General features: G+C 41.5%; 1 protein-coding gene across 1 annotated transcript in view; it reads right to left on the bottom strand.

The window, feature by feature from the left end:
* Positions 1–7,048, bottom strand: part of ZFHX4 (zinc finger homeobox 4) — a 157,927-nt gene that overhangs the window by 103,586 nt on the left and 47,293 nt on the right. The gene's annotated exons all lie outside the window — the stretch shown is intronic.

Here is a 7,048-nt window from a genome sequence, read left to right as displayed (position 1 = left end):
ACGAGCCACACGGCACACACCGAGCAGAATAAACATCATTTCCTCCCTATCTTGCAATTGCGGGGTAAAAGTTCATGTTTTTCTATCAGTCAAATAAATACCTGCAAACAAGCCGGCATTCACATCCCAGGGCATCCTATCTGCAGCTGATAATGGCAGAAACTTTATTGCTAGGGCCCGTGCACCAAAAAAAACCATGTAAAAGTCCAGAATAATTAACTAAAATTGTTACCCCGTAACAATCACTCCCTGGCCCAAGCGAAGGCTAACTCGGAGGCTTCATTTCTACCAGATGCATGCACGTCATAAAAACAGCCAACACCTAAACTGCTGCTAATTTGCTGCTTCATCAGAGTCTGAGACACGGGGAACGCACCGTCTCCCTCACTCCTAGAGCCCAGGGCCTGGAGGCTCAGTGGGAAATACAGTGTTATATAGCAATATGCTATATATCCATTCCACGCAGGGAAGATTTTGATTTCCAAGCCTGTCTATTCTTTGCCTCTGGTCATCATTAACTTCACATGCATACACAATTAACGGATATTACTGTAAAACAAATACACCGCGGGTTGATAGTCATGTGTTTCCAGATACCTGGTGAATTCTTCTGCTTATACAGAACATTTTGCATAAATTTCATTGCCATTATTAGAAAGCTTGATAACTGTATATCTTTCTAAATACACCACTTGTTCATTTAAAACAAGTTTGTTTTATCAAAATCCTCAAATTCCTTGAAGCCTGCAAAAGGCCTATGCTAAACTGTATTTTGTACTGTTTTTAATAAAAACATTGGCAAAATAATGTTTTTTCAGAAACCCCGACTTGGATTTCTGATTTATGGAGTATACTTTAACATTTTGAGCTACTCAGCTCAGCAAGTGGTTGCTCAGAGACTGCAAGACTTGAAATGTCTGTGGCGTAGTATAAATTATTTTGATCCTCCCGTGAGTATTTACTTAATTTCTCACCCATTTACTGTACTTTGTGTAAAATGGCAGAAGCGAGATAGAAACTGTTAAAAAGCCAGGAACACTCCCAAGAACCTTACTTAATTTCTCACCCATTTACTGTACTTCGCGTAAAATGGCAGAAGCGAGGTAGAAACTGTTAAAAAAGCCAGGAACACTCCCAAGAACATTAAGGGGCTCTGGGAAGTTGGGGTACCTGCAGTAGCAACAATCTGCTGCTAAAGAAACTCCTTTGCTGCTACCTGTGATGTTTCCATCTATTACTTCTGTATCCAAAACCCAACACTCAAAATCACACTCCCACAGAAATTACAGTGGCTATTTATCTCGTAAAATATTGAGACCTGGTACTACAACGAGATGACGAAACCGTGTTGAAAAATTCTAACAAAATGGCCATCTCTTTATTTGCGGCATTTTATTTGCAACGATTCTGCTGTGGCGCTGATGGGCAAAGCCTCACAGGATTGCATCAATCCCTGGTGCTGTTATCATTTTTTTTCACCTTAGTTAACATCATCTCTAAGCATCTCTATCGCACAGGATTGCATCAATCCCTGGTGCTGTTACCATTTTTTTTTCACCTTAGTTAACATCGTCTCTAACAGAAGCACCTCTGTCAAGAGCAATCCAGCCCATGTATTTACGTCTACAGGATGAATCTATGTAGGGATGCACAGCTGTCGTCACACCCCTGAATTCTGCGTTTCCACACACAATCCAAGTGCCAGCTTTGGGCTGGTTTCCCTCTCCGATATTAAGGGCTTCACCCAACCCTTTCAGAACCTCCAGCTTGCTTTTATTTTCCTTCTGTAGTTGAACAACATCTCTAAAATCCATCTCTCTGCTTTTGAAGGAATACGCACAGAAATAAATACACCAATAAGAAAAGCCCTACCAGGCTGGCAGCGTCAAAAAGCCCTCTGAGAGGCTTTAGGCCTTTTATTCTACAGCTGAATGTGCAATTCTAGCCCTTTTTAGGCATGAGGAAAAACGGGAAACTTTAATAGCCCAAGTCTGATCTTAAATGTTGTGCGTGTGCACCAGCATATATGTCTGAAAAATCAGAAAACCTCTACATGAACACCGTAAATCAAAAGCTGATTTAACATGGTATTAAGATACATATTCAAGAGAGGAGGTGGAGACTCAAGCTCTGTAGATTGATCAGCACAAACGTAGCACAAGTACCATAATAAAAACGAAGAGTTTGTACGTCTTTTCCAAATATTCCTTTCAACTTCCACCTTCCACTCTGGGTGTAGACCTTTCTTTATAACGCTCTATTTGGTTGTTAGAGAAAACAAGCAACTACTGCTTCGTTGAGTATTGCTTGGAAATAATGGATTACTCTCTTGCAGCTTTGGTTCCTTGCACGACTGTAGCTTGGTGCATATAAATATATAACCAGGCTACTTGACCTGAAGGGTGTCTCTCTGTCTTATTAAGTGCATGGCTAATAAGTCTAAGAGTGAAAAAAGAAGCCCAAGATGGCAAAGTACCATTACACTGGTAGAACCTCCAAATTGTAATATTTATTTCATGATGAAATCCCATTTCTGCTTTTTACCAAGCACCGGGTTGCAAGACTTTGAGACAGGCTCATCTACCAGTAGCAAAACTGGCCAGTGGTAGAGAGAATTCACCTGTATTGGCAGCTTCACTGAAGGTCAACAAAAAGTATCTTTCCCTGCTGATATTCCGAGATATTTTTATAGAGTAAAAGAGAGAGCGGCAGACCCTTTCAGTTTAACAGAAATGAATTTTCAATGGCATTAATAACTAAAAATCTTTGTTGGTTGCTTCTGTAATAGAAACATTACTGAAATACGTATTTCTCTATTTTGTTTTGTTATCAGTATGTCAATACACATACTTATATTCTACAGTAGTTAGTGTGACATGAAAAACTGTAATGGATAATAGCTAAATATTCCCTGTTCTGTGAAGGACATGGGCAAGGGAGATATGCTTATCTGGCAGCCCAGGATCTCACCTCACTCTTTGTATTAACTCTGGGGAGTAAATGTGGTTTTGGCTATAAGAAAGCAAGCGTTGGCAAAAAGGCCCAGAAAATAGAAGCCAGTTGGCAACTGTTCCATCCCTCTGTGCCCTGCTTTAGGAGCCACTGTTCCGAGGGACAGTATGCCCTGACTTTCTCCTTCTGCCAAAGACAGCCCTCTTCCAGGACAGCAGCCTCAGGTAAAATGCAAATTGCAGAGTAAATTATCAACTTTCACTACCCGACTACATTAGAGTGGGGCATGCACATTAGTATATTCATATATAGATTTACACACGTATAACGTGACTTTGGACTGAGTGGCTGAAAAATACTCAAACTGCAAATGTCCAAAAATCTAAATTTTACAGTTGAGGATAAGTGTGTTTTAAAATGGTCTTTTCTTCTGGCTAGTCTTCTTTCATCTGCTGTCTCAGGGAAGAAAACCAACACATCCTACTACAGATCACCTTGCAAGGGACTGAACCTCTTGGGTGAGGGGCAGTTTATTATGGTTACTCCAGTGCCAAGATGCCATGGGACAACAAAACACCCGACGCAGAAAAAACCCTGAAATTAGCATGTTTGATGTGCAAAGATACTTGGTTAAACAATCAATACTGCTCATTTTAATTGCCGTGTACAGAAAGGTGAAAATTAAAGCTGAAAAAGACAGCAGGGCTCGTCTATTCGTGCAGAATAACTTCGGGCTACATCCTTCAAAATTCATCGTCCGGTCCCATCTCACTGCGGGAGCGCTCCCAATTACCACACCTCTTCACATCTATTACTGTCTCCTGACACGCCTAAAGCTGTGAGCAGTACTATTTCTTATGGTGGTCTGCAGGAGGGGTCTACCCCATTTCTGTCCTAGAACATCACACAAGCAAGAACAGGACTGCTGGGGAGGGGGGACCTGTTGGTTGTCCTATCACATTGCCAACTCGTACCCAACTTGCGGCCCACTATCACCCCTGGGCCTTTTTTCAACATCAAATCCTTCACAAGCACCTTTCTCCTGCTGGGTATCTGCGTTTTGCCTTATTATTTCAGCAGATATATCAGGTTCCGTTTGCCAGGTTGAATCCCATTTTGTGATTTCCTGGCCGTATTTCTAACCCGTCCTCACTTCTTTTCATATCTGCGCACTCTGTCCTCGCCGGCGTTGGCAACACCTCCCAGCTTTAGTACAACCCGCGGATTTAATGAGTGGTCTGTTTACCTCCCCTTTCCTTAATCACCTGATCAACAAATTGAGTCTTTCATTCACATCCGCCAAACACCTCCGGATGACTTACTCCAAAACACAACTTGCGCTCCGGCAACCAGCTGGAAAATTCACGTGACAGCGTGGGCACATTCCAGTTCATCCTAACTGCCCAAAACCTTTTGCAAATTTCTCTATCTAACCCTTCATTGAAGCAAAGATACATGAAGTTATTTCCTCCATATTATTTTTCTTATTAAAACAGTTTCCGAATATTTTTGCCTGATTTTCTGCGCTTAATTTCATTTATTCCAGTCACTATGCCATTTCCTCTGGAAACAACTTTCCTGTGTTTCCATGGGAAAAGGTCCAAGGTTCATCTGGACCTTCAGAACCCATGCTCACAGAATTACAGAATCACAGAACGATATGGTGTTGAAAGAGACCTCTGGAGATCATCCAGTCCAACCCCCTGCCAGAGCAGGGTCACCCAGAGCAGGTCCCACAGGAACGTGTCCAGGGGGGTTTAAATGTCTCCAGAGAAGGAGACTCCACCACCTCTCTGGGCAGCCTCTGCCAGGGCTCTGCCACCCTCACAGGAAAGAAGTTCCTCCTCATGTTCAGATGTGACTTTCTATGTTCCAGCTTGTGCCCGTTACCTCTGGGCACCACTGATAAAAGACTGCCCCCCCAAAAAAAAGACTCTCCTCCATGTTTCTCAGAGAAAAGCTGAGAAAAAGTGGTGGGACTTCCACTAGATGGCACGACGCCTTCTTCTTCCCAAACCATTGGAAGCCCTTGGGTGGACCTTCTTGGGCCCAGGTGTGGGGAAGAGGCAGAGCCAGATCAGAGTGTCCATTCCAGAAGCCTGTGGTTTCCACAACAAGCCCAGAAGACCACTTGTGTTATTCTACCCATGTGCTCACTTTTCTTTCCATCCTGTGCGAGCGTGTGTGTAGCTCAGGAGCAACCTATGGTCAAGAGCAATCTGAAGCACAGCTTCATCGTACTCCTTTCCCCAAGCGGCAGGCGGAGGGGCCAGGGAACAGGGAGGAGGCAAATAGCACCTGCCGGGATATTCCTGGCCTCCTGGAAACGCCTCTGGGCTCAGCAAGTGGAGACAAGAGAAAGTATGGGGTGAAGCCTTCAGCGTCAGAGCAATAATATTCCTTATCTTATTTCTTAATCATTGTTATTACTTCAAATAGACCACAAATCTTTATGCAATCATGAAGATATGCGCATATAGAGAATGAACCAAAAAAAAGCCCTGTATGCCTACTGTTCTCGTTCTTCGAACCACTTTACTTTTAGGTCATCTTCAACCAAGACATACCAAGGCCAAAGTTAAATTCTTTTGGGGTGAGGACGGTTTCTTGCCGCTCCAGTAAAGTGCCTGTCACACCACTGGGCTTTATAAACAACAACAGGCAGTCCTGTGGTAATTACCAGAATTACTCTTTTCCTCTTTTATTAAAGATTGGTATTAGATTTGCTGTTTCCCAATCCTATGATAATTCCTCAATTGTACTTTACTTTTCAAAAATAATTACTAGCGATTATGTAAATTCATTATCTATGTCTCTTAAGACCATACTACGCTTATCATCCAGACCTGCTGATTTGCATTTATTCTGGTTTTTTTCTAAGTATTGCCTTACTCTTTTTTTATCAACAACTATTTTGAAAAGGTCTTAATTACTCGATCTATTGTGTCCTTACTCTTTTTATTTTTCTTGTCAAAGACTGATTTTGAAAGTAGCTCAGTGCATCAGCCATTTCAGAACTGGCTTTCATTTTGTCACCCTCTTCATTTATTATTGAGCTTGCTTTTTCATTCCATTATTTCTTTTTTTTTTCTCCAATATATTTGAAATGCTATTCTTATTTCCCCTGGCTCCTTTGGCTAGTATTAACTCATTCTGCTTTTGCATTTCTTTTAACTTTTCCAAGTCTTAAAAGAGTTTTAATTTTCCTGGTTGTTTCCTCCTTTCATTTTTGCCCTGGGAGAGATCTGGCATCCATAGATCTTTGAGCAGCCTCTGGTGAAACTAGAACGACTTCTCCTTGTCCCGTGTATTTTCATCTTTCTCAAAACCATAGTTTAGTGCTTTTTAGAGAGAGGAGCTGGAAAATATGATCGGGAATGCCTGATTGCTATTTTCAACTGTGACTGGGCTGTAAAACATAACAATTTGACAATTTCTCCATTGGTAAAACCCTGGACATTATCTGTGTCGTCAGAGGACTGTGCTGACGCTCATTTAATATCATTATATCCTCTGCCTTTCTCAGATGTTAGAGACATGGAGTCTGTTATGACTTTATGGGATTCTACAATCGCTAAGTTCCTGAAGGGGAAAAATAGGCCAAATTCTTTCCTCACTTTCACACTCAAACACCTTGAAGCACCTATAACTTGAGTCTCTAAGTCAAAGTAACAAAAGGAGGGGTTTTCTTGAGTTATTACATATGAATAAGATTCTAAACACTCCTTTGTGTACATTAGGTGTGATTTTCTATCTGATTAGCTGTGGTTAGCTGCAAAATATTCAAATACCTAACGTGTTTGGCCATTTCCTCTATTTACAGAACTTCAAAAAAAACCCCTTGCTTTAGGTTTGGTGCAGTTTACAGTGCTACTGTCCTTATGGCCAGAAAAGGCATACCCTTGCAAAATTCCACCCCTCAGAATTCAGTGGGGTTTGGACAAAGGAAACAAATATTACTTGCAAGGCTATAGAAATTAAATTGAGACCAGTAGCGGAACACAAAACCAGCATTCCCAGCCATGAATTATAAAGTAAACAATAAAACCTCTTTGCTAAATAATTTCACAAATTTCTAACTTTTTTTGCCACTACT

Source organism: Calidris pugnax, unplaced genomic scaffold (assembly GCF_001431845.1).
Source record: "Calidris pugnax isolate Ruff unplaced genomic scaffold, ASM143184v1 scaffold61, whole genome shotgun sequence".
Taxonomy (NCBI): Eukaryota; Metazoa; Chordata; class Aves; order Charadriiformes; family Scolopacidae; genus Calidris; species Calidris pugnax.
The sequence above is the reverse complement of the archived record's forward strand: the minus strand, read 5'-3'. Positions and strand labels throughout refer to the sequence as shown.